The following is a 15,769-nucleotide window of genomic DNA, read 5'->3' on the forward strand; positions in this document are numbered from 1 at the left end:
CACATATGGTCACGTTATCTTTGATAAAGGAGGCAGGAATGTACAGTGGAGAAAGGACAGCCTCTTCAATAAGTGGTGCTGGGAAAACTGGACAGGGACATGTAAAAGTATGAGATTAGATCATTCCCTAACACCATACACAAAAATAAGCTCAAAATGGATTAAAGACTTAAATGTAAGGCCAGAAACTATCAAACTCTTAGAGGAAAACATAGGTAGAACACTCTATGACATAAATCACAGCAAGATCCTTTTGGACCCACCTCCTAGAGAAATGGAAATAAAAACAAAGATAAACAAATGGGACCTAATGAAACTTCAAAGCTTTTGCACAGCAAAGGAAACCATAAACAAGACCAAAAGACAACCCTCAGAATGGGAGAAAATATTTGCAAATGAAGCAACTGACAAAGGATTAATCTCCAAAATTTATAAACAGCTCATGCAGCTCAATAGCAAAAAAACAAACAACCCAATCCAAAACTGGGCAGAAGACTTAAATAGGCATTTCTCCACAGAAGATATACAGACTGCCAACAAACACATGAAAGGATGCTCAACATCATTAATCATTAGAGAAATGCAAATCAAAACTACAATGAGATATCATCTCACACCAGTCAGAATGGCCATCATCAAGAAATCTAGAAACAATAAATGCTGGAGAGGGTGTGGAGAAAAGGGAACACTCTTGCACTGCTGGTGGGAATGTGAATTGGTACAGCCACTATGGAGAACAGTATGGAGGTTCCTTAAGAAACTAAAAATAGAACTACCATATGACCCAGCAATCCCACTACTAGGCATATACCCTGAGAAAACCATAATTCAAAAATAGACATGTACCAAAATGTTCATTGCAGCTCTATTCACAATAGCCCGGAGCTGGAAACAACCTAAGTGTCCATCATCGGATGAATGGATAAAGAAGATGTGGCACATATATACAATGGAATATTACTCAGCCATAAAAAGAAACGAAACTGAGCTATTTGTAATGAGGTGGATAGACCTAGAGTCTGTCATACAGAGTGAAATAAGTCAGAAAGAGAAAGACAAATACCGTATGCTAACACATATATATGGAATTTAAAAATAATGTCATGAAGAACCTAGGGGTAAAATGGGAATAAAGACACAGACCTACTTGAGAATGGACTTGAGGATATGGGGAGGGGGAAGGGTAAGCTGTGACAAAGCGAAAGAGAGGCATGGACATATATACACTACCAAACGTAAGGTAGATAGATAGTGGGAAGCAGCCGCAGAGCACAGGGAGATCAGCGTGGTGCTTTGTGACCGCCTGGAAGGGTGGGATGGGGAGGGTGGGAGGGAGGGAGATGCATGAGGGAAGGGATGTGGGAACAGATGTATATGTATGACTGATTCACTTTGTTATAAAGCAGAAATTAATAATAATAAAAAATAGCATGACTTCACTGAAAAGAATGGGGGAAAAAAAGGTGACCTAAGTAAGTTTTGAAAATGGTGATTTGACTAGGAACTTTAAGGCTAAATATAGAAAGAGCTATACATAAACATTGTTCTCTAGTTGGTAAAGTTGTTTCTCACAGAGGTACAGGTTACTACTGTACTACTATAATAGTAGTAACTAGTTTACATATATACTGGGGTTGAACTAAGTGGAAAGTGCTTTGGAACTACTATGGTAGGAACTACATTTTTTATATTTGGAGAAGGAAGTTCCAGATAAGAAAGCGGAGAAAGGCTGGTATGAACCATATGATATTGCATTGTGATTGAAGACATCAGTATGATGGAGATACAGATGGAGAAATAAATAAATAATTATAGATAGGTGTGTATACATGGGTTAGTATACATATATGTATTTCCCAAATCCATCAATTGAGAGAACTGGGAAACAATGACCCCAGTAATATTGAGCACAGCAGGGCCATATCTAGGTTTCTAGGTACCATCCCTCCAATAAGAGAAAATCAAGGCTCATAGGAAAAATGATTAGGGCTGGAGTAGGGAATATACAAATGAGCCTGGAACATCTTGTAGGGTCAGAAAGTAAAGTAGTGCTCAGAAAGTAGAGTAGTGCTCAGAAAATAAAAGGATGAGGGAATAACAAAGGGACACAGGAGCCAACCTAAAATATCTCCTAATAAGCAAACCTGGAACAATTTGTGCAACATAATAAACGATATAGTATTTGATTATAATGCAAAGAGTAAAACAAATCTCCACAAGTTCATACTGATATAGATAAATGATTGAATAAATATTAAATAAATAAATATGGGAGAAGTGGGAACAGTTCCTTACAGAAAAATTCCAAATAATTTTTGTAGACACTCCTCTTTCCAAGAAGTACAGCTTAATCCTTCTCCTCCCATTGCATGTGCACTTTGTTTGGTGACTTGCTTGCAAAGAATAGAGTATAAATAATGGGGAAAAAAATAAATGTTTTTGAGAAACCTGGAGAACACTACCGGTGGCAGGATATTATGTTTAACATCATCAGTGATAAGTCATGTTGATACTATGTGATGGTTGATACCATGTTGATACCTGATGTGATGTGATGAAAATAGCACTTTACCCCTGTGGTATTATTCCCCCCTGAGAAAATTTACTCCAGTCTAACACTGAGAAAAATAACAGACAAACCAAAATTGAGGTATTTTCTACAAAATACTTGATGAATACTCTCTAAAACTGTCAAGGTCATCGAAAACAAAGAAAGTCTGAGAAACTCTCACAGCCAAAGAGCTTAAAGAGACATAATGACTAAATGTGATGTAGTTTCCTGGGTGGGAGTTTCTGGAATAGAAAAAGGACATTAGATAGATCTAAGGGCATCCATACAAAGTATAGATTTTATAGAATCATTGTTTATCAACAATGGTTTATTAGTTGTGACAAATGTACCATACCAGTGTAAGAGGCTAACAATAGGAGAAATTAGGCCTGAGGTTTATATGAACTCTCTGCACTATCTTTGCAACTTTTCTGTTTATCTAAAACTATCCTAAAAAATTAATTTTATCCTATTTTTAAAAATTTATTTTAAAAAGTAGAGACTCCCTGTTTCTGGTCCAGCATGAAAGAAGCTTAGAAGTCACCACTCCAACGTAGAAACAAGTTAAAAGCTGAACAAACTGAAAAAAAAAAAACACTCTTCTTTGATTCATCAAAGAAGTGAGGTCACAGGGCAAACTGATGCACCCAAATTGGAGAGAGAGAAAGGCAGATACAGAGAATCAAAATTTACAGAGCAGAAATCCATGAGCAAAAACTTCTGTGGGGACCAATGTCAGGGTAGGAAAACCTGAAGTGTAATTGACAAATAGCTAGAGGCTCAGTGTGGACAACTCTGAGAGTTAAAATTCTAGGAGGACCCAGTCACAGAAGGGCCTATACACTTTTGTTAGATTTACCTAGAGGAGTTCTACCAGATCCTCACAGTGAATATTGGAGAAAAATCCCCTCATGTTTCTGGCTGCAAGAAGGGAAAATGAACCATTTTGAAATATGGCAGAGCATTCTTTTCTTCTTAACGAGGCATGCCCCAAGTAGAAGCTATTTTACCAGAGCATAATTTGCAGGGCTTCTATCAGAGCCTAAGGGGAAAACTTAACTCCAGGTAACTCTAAACTTTTACATGGGAGAAGGAAAACACCCAACTCCAGCCCCCTGTAACTTTCCTATGTGGGGAAAGGGAAATACATAATTATGGCCACCTACAACCATCCTTTCCCACCTGAAGTTGGGAGGGAAGGACTGAGAACAGTGGTGATGTCCACAGTTCAGGTTCTCAGGCTCACCATTAGACTGAGACCTAATCACCTTACAACTACCTTATTAAAGGCCTATATACTGCAGTTCCTTTCACACAGGATATTATGTCCAACTTTGAAAAAAAAAAACTACAAAGCATACCAAAAATTTGAAAAAAGATAAAGGTAGGGAATTAAGAGGTACAAACTACAATGTAAAAAATAAATAACCTACAAGGATATATTGTACAGCACAGAGAATATAGACAATATTTTATAATAACGTTAAATGGAGTATAATCTATAAAAATTTGGAATCACTCTGTTGTACACCTGAAACTAATATAATGTTGTTAGTCAGCTATACCTTGATAAAAAAAGAAAAGGAAAAAAATACTATGATTAATATGTTAAGGGCTATAATGGATAAAAGTACACAACATGAAGGAACAGTTGGGAAATGTAAACAAGGAAGTGGAATTCTAAGAAGCAAAACAAATATTAGATGTTGAAAACACTGTAACAGAAATGAAGAATGTCTTTGTTGGGCACATTAGTAGGCTGAGCACAGCTGAGGAAAAATCTGAGCTTGAGAATATCTTAATAAAAACCTCCAAAACTGAAAAGCAAAGAGAACAAAGACTGAAATAAACCACAATAGAATGTCCAAAGACTGTGGGATAACTACTAAAAGTGTAACATATGCATAATGGAAATACCAGAAGAAGAAGAAAGAGAGAAAGGAACAAAAGAAATATTTGAAAAAATAATGACTGAGAATTTTCCCCAAATTAATGTCAGACACCAAACCACAGGTACAGGAATCTCAGAGAATGTCCCATAGGATAAATTACAAAAATTCTGTACCTAGGCATATCATATACAAACTTCAAAAAAAACTAAAGACAAAGAGAAAATATTGAAATAATCCAGAGGGAAAAAACACAGTCTTTATACAGGAGAAAAGATAAGAATTTTAATTAACTTTTTAGAAACCATGGAAGCAAAAAGAGAGTGGAATGAAATATTTAAAGCATTGAGAGAAAATTTTACCAACTTAGGAATCTATACTCAGTGAAAGAATTTCTCCGATAAACAAAAACTATCTTAGAGAAACAAAATTGAGGGAATTTACTGACAAAAGACCTGCTTTGCAAGAAATATTAAAAGAAGTTCCTCAGAAAGAAGGAAAATAACATAGGTACAAAACTTGGATCTACATAAAGAAAGGAAGACCCACAAAGAAGGAATAAGTAAAGATAAAATAAGAATATTTATTTTTCTTATTCTTTATTGATCTAGCAGACAATGATTTGCTTGAAATAATAATAACAACAATGTATTCGATTTTATATACACACATATATTTGATTAAGTATGCTTATGTATGAGTGAAATGAATGACAGCAATGATACAAGGGACAGGATGGAGGAATTAGTAATATTTTGTTATTATAAGGTATTTTCATTACCTTTGAAGTGTTATAGTGTAATTTGAAAGCAAACTTATATTATTTGCAAATGGATATTGCAAACTGAAGGGCAACCACTAAAAATAGGTTTTTAAAAAGTATAATTGATATGCTTAGAAAGGAGAGAAAATGCAAGCATAAAGAATACTTCATTACTACCACAGAAGGTACAAAAGTGTGGAAGACAAAAATAGGAATAAAGAACAAAGGCAATAAATATAAAATAACAACAAATCTGGTATTAATCCAAGTATATCAATAATTACTTTAAACATCAATGTTCTAAATATATCAATTAAAATACACAGATTGCCAGAGTAAATAAAAAAATAAGATCCAACTTTAAGTTGTCTACAAGAAAGTCACTTTAAATATAAAAACACTTTTAGATTAAAGTAAAGAGATGGAGAAAAGTATACCATCTAATACTAATCAAAAGAAAGCACTAATCCAAAGAAAGCAGAAGTATCTATATTAATTTCAGACAGAGGAGACTTCAGAGCCAGAAAATTTTCAGGGATAAACAGGAGCATTATATAATGATAAAATGGTAAATATTCCAAGAGGACATAACAGTCCTTAATGGGTATGTGCCTAACGACAGAGCATCAAATTAAGTGAGGCAAAAACTGATAGAAAAACAAGGAGAAATAGTTGGAGACTTCAATATCTCTCTATCATAAATAGATCCATAAGGTAGATAATCAGTAAAATGATCCCAGGAGCACCATTAATCAACTGGATATAATTGACATGTACAGTTAGCCTTTGGCATCCAAGAGTTCTGCATCTGATTCAAACAACCAAGAATTGAAAATATTTTTTGAAAATTCCAGAAAGTTCCAAAAAGTAACATTTGAATTTTCTGTGTACCAGCAACTATCTACATAGCATTACATTGTATTTATAACTATTTACATAGCATTTGCATTGTATTAGGTATTATAAGTAATCTAGAGATTATTTAAAGTATATTGGAGGATGTACATAGGTTAAATGCAAATAATACACCATTTTATATAAGGAACTTGAGCATCCATGGCTCTTGTATTGACTGGGGGTCCTGGAACTAATTCCATGTGGATACTGAAGGATGCCTGTATAGACTACTTCATCCAACAACAGCAGTTCTCAAGCTCACATGGAACATTCACCAAGATACACCACATTCTGGGCCAAAAAAGACACCTCAAAATTTAAAAACAAATTTTTTTTTTAGAAATCATACAATGTCTGCTCTCAGAACACAGTGAAATTAAACCAGTAATCAATAAAAGAAGTATAACTGGAAAATCCCCAGATATTTGGAGATTAAGCAACACATATCTAAGTAACACATGGGTCAGAAAAATCTCAAGAAAAATTAAAAATATTTTGAACTAAATTAAAATGAAAGCACAACTTAAAATTTATGGGATACGGTGAAGCAGTGTTTTAAGGGAAGTTTATTGCATTGAATTCATATATGAGAATAAAAAGATCTAAAATCAATCATCTAAACGTCTAACTTAGGAAACTAGAAAAAAGAAAAAACAAATTAAATCCATAGTCAGCAGATGAAATAATAAAAATTAGAGCAGATGTCAATGAAATTGAAAACAGAAAATCAATAGAGAAAATTAGCAAAATCTAAAACTGGCTCTTTGAAAAGAACAATAAATCAATAAGCTTCTAGCCAGGCTAAGAAAAAAGAGACAAGACACAAATTACCAATATCAGAAATGAAAGAGAGAATATCAGTATAGATCCCATGGGCATCAAAAGGACTATAAAATAACACTTTGAACTCTATGCCTATAAATTTGATCACCTAAATCGAATTTAGCACTCCCTGAAAGATACAATCTTTCAGAAAGAAGATATAGATAATCAGAATAGGCCTGTATCTACTAAAGAAATTGAATCAATAATTAATTACCTTCTAAAACAGAAAGCACCAGGCTCAGATGTGTTCCCTGGTGAAGTTTACCAAACATTTAAGGAGGAAATTATACCATTTCTCAACAATCTCTTTCAGAAGATAGAATCAGAAAGAATACTTTCTAACTCAATCTATGAGGCCAGCATTATCTTAATGCCTAAACCAGACAAAGATACAAGAAAAGAAAGCTACAGAACAATATCTCTCATTAGCATAGATGCAAAAATCCACAATAAAATAAAATATTAGCAAATTAAATCCAAAAATTATAAAAATAATTATATACCATGACCAAGCAGGATTTATCCCAGGTATGTAAGTCTGGTTCAATATTCAAAAATCAATTTATGTAATCCATCACATCAACAGGCTAAAGAAGAAAATCATATGATCATCTCAATAGGTGCAGAAAAAGCATTTCACAATATCCAATACTGATTCTTGATTTAAATAAATCATAGTAAGCTAGGAACAGAGAAGAACTTCCTCAACTTGATAAGGAACATCTATATAAATCTTACAAGCTAACATCATACTTAGTGGTAAGAAACTCGAAGCTTTCCTGTTATGGGTCAGAAACAAGTCAAGGATGCCCCCTCTCACTACTGCTGTTGTGCATCACACTGGAAGTCCTAGTTAATGCAATAAAGGAATAAGACAATAAAAGGAAATAAAAGGCATACATATAGGGAAGGAAGAAGTACAACTATCTTTCTTCAAAAATGACATAATTATTTATGTAGAAAATCCAAAAGAATTGACAAAAAAACTCTTGGAACTAATAAGTGATTACAGTAAGATTTCAGGATACAGGTTAATATACAAAAGTACATCAATTTCCTATATACTGGCAATGAACAAGTAGAATTTGAAAATAAGATGATATTACCATTTACATGATCACTTTCCAAAAATGAAATACTTAGGTATAAATCTAACAAAATATGTACAAGATCTATATGAGAAAAACTACAAAACTATGATAAAAGAGATCAAAGAAGAACTAAATAAATGAAATGATATTCCACATTCATTGATAGGGATTTTCCTCTCCCCTAAGGGTTCACTTTGCTGCCTTTTTTACTAACCACTACACATAGCTTCTGATAGACCTCTGCTATATGGTTCTTCCCCCACATACAATCAGATCAAATATCACCCAATGAAGCTTGCATGTGCAACTGCAATCTCATGGTCATATTTTTGACTTGATCAGTCCCAAAGTCCCATGACTCTCCTACAATTATTTAAAACATTCATAGTTAATGATACTATTGATATAGTGGGATTCATGTCTATCATTTTTATCTGTATATCATATCTTTTTTCCTTGTTATTGCCTTGTTTGATATTAAGTATATATATTTTTGTATGGCACTTTAATACCTTTAAGAGTTTTAATGATGTATTTTAAATTATTTACTAGTGATTCTCTAGAATTTACAATATGCACATTAACTTATCAAAATATACTTCAAATTTATACTAACTTAATTCCAGTAAAATAGTGAAACTTTCATAGTATACAGCCCTCTTCACTGCCATTTTCTTCTTCCAATACAATTTTGCACTGCCCTGCTTCCTTTGTGATTTTATTGTCAAATATATTATATTTCTATATGTTTTTGATTCTTTAATCCAATTTTATACATATTGTTTTGTGTAATTTTTAAATCAGAAGACAGGGGGATTAATATGCAATTACACCATCCTGTATAATTACCTACATAATTACCTTTACTGTTGTTTTTTGTATATTTGTGCAGATTTGAATAAATGACTGGTGTCACTTGTATTAAGCCTAAATATCTCCCCTTAGTATGTCTTTTAAACTAGGTCTGCTGGCAACAAATTCTCTCAGTTTTTGTTTATCTAGGATGTATTTATTTGCCTTTATTTTGGAAATATAATTTTGCTTGATATAATATTCTTAGTTGACAGGTTTTTTTTCCCACTACTTTAAATATGTCATCCCAGTGCATTTGGTCTCTATTGTTTCTGATGAGAGGCCAGCTGTTAAAACTTAGTTTCCCTGAACATGACAAGTCATTTTTATATTGCTACTTTTATTGTTCTCTCTTTACCTTCGGTTTTCAAAAGTTTGACAGTGGTGTCTTTTCATTTTTCTTCATTCTTATTTTTTTTCCTGTATTTGAAACTTTATTGATCTACCAAGCTCACTGATACTTCTGTCGGCCTATATCTGCTGTTGAGAACCTCAAGTGAAATTTTCCTTTCAGTGTTTCAACTGAAGAGTTTCTGTGTGCTTCCTTAGTATCTTTTCTGAGTACTTATATTCTCTATTGAGACCATGTTCTCATAATTTAGTTCTTTAGGTATGGTTTCCTGTAATTTTTGGAACATATTTATGACAGTTGATATTTATTTTTGTCTACTAAGTGTGATATCTAGGCGTCATCAGGGGCAATTTCTTTTTCTTTTCTTTTTAAACATCTTTATTGGAGTATAATTGCTTTACAATGGTGTGTTACTTTCTGCTTTATAAAAAGGGAATCAGCTATACATATACAAATATCCCCATATCTCTTCCCTCTTTTGTCTCCCTCCCTCCCACACACCCTATCCCACCCCCCTAGGTGGTCACAAACCACCGAACTGATCTCCCTGTGCTATGCGGCAGCTTCCCACTAGCTATTTGTTTTACATTTGGTAGTGTATATATGTACATGCCACTCCCTCACTTTGTCCCAGCTTACCTTTCCTACTCCCGTGTCCTCAAATCCATTCTCTAGTAGGTCTGCGTCTTTATTCCTGTCCTGCCCCAAGGTTCTTCATGACCATTTTTTTTTTTTAGTTCCGTATATATGTGTTAGCATATGGTATTTGTTTTTCTCTTTCTGACTTACTTCACTCTGTATGACAGATTCTATGTCCACCCACCTCACTACAAATAACTCAATTTTGTTTCCTTATATGGCTGAGTAATATTCCATTAAATATACATGCCACATTTTCTTTATCCTTTCGATGAGCACTTAGGCTGCTTCCATATCCTGGGTATTATAAATAGAGCTGCAATGAACATTGTGGTACATGACCCTTTTTGAATTATGGTTTCCCCAGGATATATGCCCAGTAGTGGGTTTGCTGGGTCGTATGGTAATTCTATTTTTACTTTTTAAAGGAACCTCCATACTGTCCTCCATAGTGGGTGTATCAATTTAAATTCCCATAAACAGTGTAAGAGGGCTCCTATTCTCCACACCCTCTCCAGTATTTATTGTTTGTAGATTTTTCGGTGATGGCCATTCTGACTGCTGTGAGGTGATATCTCATTGTAGTTTTGATTTGCATTTCTCTAATGATTAATGAAGTTGAGCATTCTTTCATGTGTTTGTTGACAATCTGTATATCTTATTGGGAGAAATGTCTGTTTAGGTCTTCTGCCCATTTTTGTATTGGGTTGTTTCTTTTTTTTGATATTGAGCTGCATGAGTTGCTTGTATACTTTGGAGATTAATCCTTTGTCAGTTGCTTCATTTGCAAATATTTTCTCCCATTCTGAGGGCTGTCTTTTGGTCTTGTTTATGGTTTTCTTTGCTGTGCAAAAGCTTTTAAGTTTCATTAGGTCCCATTTATTTATTTTTCTTTTTATTTCCATTTCTCTAAGAGGTGGGTCAAAAAGGATCTTGCTGAGATTTATGTCATAGAGTGTTTTGCCTATGTTTTCCTCTAAGAGTTTTATAAGGTCTGGCCTTATATTTAGGTCTTTAATCCATTTTGAGTTTATTTTTGTGCATGGTGTTATGGAGTGTTCTACATTCTTTTACATGTAGCTGTCCAGTTTTCTCACGACCACTTATTGAAGAGGGTGTCTTTGCTCCATTGTATATTCTTGCCTCCTTTATCAAAGATAAGGTGACCATATGTGCGTAGGTTTATCTCTGGGCTTTCTGTCCTGTTCCATTGACCTATATTTCTGTTTTTGTGCCAGTAACATACTGTCTTCATTACAGTAGCTTTGTAGTATAGTCTGAGGTCTGGGAGCTTGATTCCTCCAGCTCCGTTTTTTGTTCTCAAGATTGCTTTGGCTATTCAGGGTCTTTTGTGTTTCCATACAAATTGTGAAATTTTTTGTCCTAGTTCTCTGAAAAATGCCAGTGATAGTTTGATAGGGATTGCATTGAATGTGTAGATTGCTTTGGGTACTATAGTCATTTTCACTATGTTAATTCTTCCAATCCAAGAATATAGTATATCTCTCCCTCTGTTTATATCATCTTTAATTTCTTTCATCAGTGTCTTATAGTTTTCTGCATACAGGTCTTTTGTCTCCTTAGGTAGGTTTATTCCTACGTATTTTATTCTTTTTGTTGCAGTGATAAATGAGAGTGTTTCCTTATTTTAAATTTCAGTTTTTCATCATTAGTGTATAGGAATGCAAGAGATGTCTGTGCATTAATTTTGTATTCTGCTACTTTACCAAATTCATTGATTAACTCTAGTAGTTTTCTGGTAGCATCTTTAGGCTTTTCTCTGTATAGTATCATGTCATCTGCAAGCAGTGACAGTTTTACATCTTCTTTTCCAATTTGGATTACTATTATTTCTTTTTCTTCTTTGAATACTGTGGCTAACACTTCCAAAACAATGTTGAATAAGAGTGGTGAGAGTGGGCAACCTTGTCTTGTTCCTGATCTTAGTGGAAACGGTTTCGGTTTTTCACCATTAAGGAAGATGTTGGCTGTGGGTTTGTCATATACGGCCTTTAATATGTTGATGTATGTTCCCTCTAGGCCTACTTTCTGGAGGTTTTTTATCCTAAATTGGTGTTGAACTATGTAAAATTATTTTTTCTACATCTATTGAGATGATCATATCGTTTTGACTCTTCCGTTTGTTAATATGGTTATCACATTAATTGACTTGCATATATTGAAGAATCCTTGCATTCCTGGGATAAACCCCACTTGATCGTGGTGTATGATCCTTTTACTGTGCTTTTAGATTCTGTTTGCTAGTATTCAGTTGAGGATTTTTGCATCTATGTTCATCAGTGATATTGGACTGTAGTTTCTTTCTTTGTGACATCGTTTTCTGATTTTTTTATCAGGATGATGGTGGTCTCATAGAATGATTTTGGGAGTGTTCCTTCCTCTTATATATTTTGGAAGAGTCTGAGACGGACATGTATTAGCTCTTCTCTAAATGTTTGATAGAATTCTCCTGTGAAGCCATCTTGTCCTGGGTTTTTATTTTTTGAACGCTTTTTAATCACAATTTCAATTTCAGTGCTTGTGATTGGTCTGTTTATATTTTCTATTTCTTCCTGGTTCAGTCTTGGAAAGTTGTGCTTTTCTAAGAAGTTGTCCATTTCTTCCAGGTTGTCCATTTTATTGGCAGAGTTGCTTTTATAATTTCTCATGATCCTTTGTATTTCTGCAGTGTCAGTTGTTACTTCTCCTTTTTCATTTCTAATTCTATTGATTTGAGTCTTCTCCCTTTTTTTCTTGATAAGTCTGGCTAATGATTTATTAATTTTGTTTATCCTCTCAAAGAAGCAGCTTTTAGTTTTATTGATCTTTGCTATTGTTTCCTTCATTTCTTTTACATTTATTTCTGATCTGATATTAATGATTTCTTTCCTTCTGCTAACTTTGGGGTTTTCTTGTTCTTCTTTCTCTAATTGCTTTAGGTGTGAGGTTAGGTTGTTTATTTGACATGTTTCTTGTTTCTAAAGGTAGGATTGTATTGCTATAAACTTCCCTCTTAGAACTGCTTTTGCTGTATCCCATAGGTTTTGGGTCGTCATGTTTTCATTGTCATTTGTTTCTAGGTATCTTTTGATTTCCTCTTTGATTTCTTTAGTGATCTGTTGGTTATTAAGTAGTGTATTGTTTAGCCTCCATGTGTTTGTATTTTTTACAAATGTTTTCCTGTAATTTATATCTAGTCTCATAGCATTGCGGTCAGAAAAGATACTTGATATGATTTCAATTTTCTTAAGTTTACCAAGGCTTGATTTGTGACCTATGTTATGATCAATCCTGGAGAATGTTCCATAAGCACTAAAGAAGAAAGAGTATTCTGTTCTTTTTGGATAGAATGTCCTATAAATATCAATTAAATCCATCTTGTTTAATGTATCATTTAAAGCTTGTGTTTCCTTATTTATTTTCATTTTGGATGATCTGTCCATTTGTGATAGTGGTTTGCTGAAGTCCCCTGCTATGATTGTGTTACTGTCGATTTCCCCTTTTATGGCTGTTAGCATTTGCCTTATGTATTGAGGTGTTCCTATGAGGGGTGCATAAATATTTTTCAGTGTTATGTCTTCTTCTTTGGTTGATCCCTTAATCATTATGTAGTATCCTTCTTTGTCTCTTGTAATAGTCTTTGCTTTAAACTCTATTTTGTCTTATATGAGAATTACTACTCCAGCTTTCGTTTGATTTCCATTTACATGGAATATCTTTTTCCATCCCCTCAGTTTCAGTCTGTGTGTGTCCCTATGTCTGAAATTGGTCTCTTGTAGACAGCATATATATGGATCTTGTTTTTGTGTCCATCCAGACAGTCTATGTCTTTTGGTTGGAGCATTTAATATGCTTACATTTAAGGTAATTTTTGGTATATATGTGCCTATTACCATTGTCTTAATTGTTTTGGGTTTTTTATTGTAGGTCTTTTCCTTCTCTTGTGTGTCCTGCCTATGGAAGTTCCTTTATCATTTGTTGTAAAGCTGGTTTGGTAGTGCTGAATTCTCATAGCTTTTCCTTGTCTGTGAAAGTTTTGATTTCTCTGTCAAATCTAAATGAAATCCTTGCTGGGTAGAGTAATCTTGGTTGTAGGTTTTTCCCTTTCTTCACCTTAAATATGTCCTGCCACTCCCTTCTGGCTTGCAGAGTTTCTGCTGATAGATCAGCTATTCACCTTATGGAGATTCCCTTGTATGTTATTTCTTGTTTCTCCCTTGCTGCTTTTAATATTTTTTATTTGTATTATTTTTTGATAGTTTGGTTAATATGTGTCTTGGTGTCTTTCTCCTTGGATTTATCCTGTATGGGACTCTCTGTGCTTCCTGGACTTGATTAACTATATCCTTTCCCATATTAGGGAAGTGTTCAACTATAATCTCTTCAAATATTTTCTCAGTCCCTTTCTTTTTCTTTTCTTCTTCTGGGACCCCTGTAATTCGAATGTTGGTGTGTTTAATGTTGTCCCAGAGGTCTCTGAAACTGCCCCCAGTTCTTTTCATTCTTTTTTCTTTTTTCTGCTCTGCAGTAGTTATTTCCACTATTTTATCTTCCAGGTCACTTGTCCATTCTTCTGCCTCTGTTATTCTGCTTTTGATTTCTTCTAGAGAATTTTTAATTTCATTTACTGTGTTGTTCAGGATTTTTTGTTTGTTCTTTATTTCTTCTAGGTCCTTGTTAAATGTTTCTTTTATTTTATTCATTCTATTTCCAACATTTTGGATCATCTCACTCTCATTATTCTGAATTCTTTTTCAGGTAGACTGCCTATTTCCTCTTCATTTCTTTGGTCTGTTGGGTTTTTTACTTTGCTCCTTTGCTGTGTGTTTCTCTATTTTCTCATTTTACTTAACTTACTGTGTTTGGGGTCTCCATTTCACAGGCTGCATGTTCATAGTTCCCGTTGTTTCACTGTCTGCCCCCAGTTGCTAAGGTTGGTTCATTGGGTTGTGTAGGCTTCCTGGTGGAGTGGACTCATGCCTGTGTTCTGGTGGATGAGACTGGGTCTTTTCTTTATGGTGGACTGGTCCACCTCCAGTGGTGTGTTTTAGGGTGTCTGTGACGTTTTTATGATTTTAGGCAGCCTCTCTTAATGGGTGTGGCTGTGTTCCTGTCTTGCTAGTCGTTTGGCATTGGGTGTCCAGCACTGTAGTTTGCTGGTCATTGAGTGGTGTTGGGTCTTGGTGTTGAGATATCGATCTCTGGGAGATTTTTGCCATTCGATATTACATGGAGCTGGGAGGTCCCTGGCAGTCCAATGTCCTGAACTCAGCTCTCCCACCTCAGAGGCACAGGCCTGATGACTTGCCGGAGCACCAAGACCCTGTCATCCACACAGCTCAGAATAAAAGGGAGAAAGAAAGAAAGAAAGAAAGACAAAAAATAAAATAAAGTTTTTCAAATAAAAAATAAAAATTAAAAGGAAATGTATAAAGTAATAAAATAAAGAAAGAATGAAAGAAGGAAGAGAGTAACCAAACCGAAAAACAAATCCACGTATGTTAACACGTGCTAAAATCTATACTAAAAAAAAAAAGTTCACACACAGAACCCTCGGACAAATGGTAAAAGCAAAGCTATACAGACAAAATCACACACAGAAGCATATACATACACACTCACAAAAAGAGAAATAGGAAAAAAAAATATATGTATATATATATCGTTGTTCTCACGTCCACCTCCTCAATTTGGGATGATTTGTTGTCTATTTAGGTATTCCACGGATGAAGGGTACATCAAGTTGATTGTGGAGATTTAATCTGATGCTTCTGAGGCTGCTAGGAGTGATTTCCCTTTCTCTTCTTTTTTTTGCACAGTTCCTGGGGTTCAGCTTTGGATTTGGCCCTACATTTGTGTGTAGGTCGCCTGAGGGCATCTGTTCCCTGCTCAGAGAGCATGGGGTTAAAG

The sequence above is a fragment of the Mesoplodon bidens genome, assembly GCF_964165515.1.
Source record: "Mesoplodon bidens genome assembly, chromosome: X".
In the NCBI taxonomy this organism is placed as follows: domain Eukaryota; kingdom Metazoa; phylum Chordata; class Mammalia; order Artiodactyla; family Ziphiidae; genus Mesoplodon; species Mesoplodon bidens.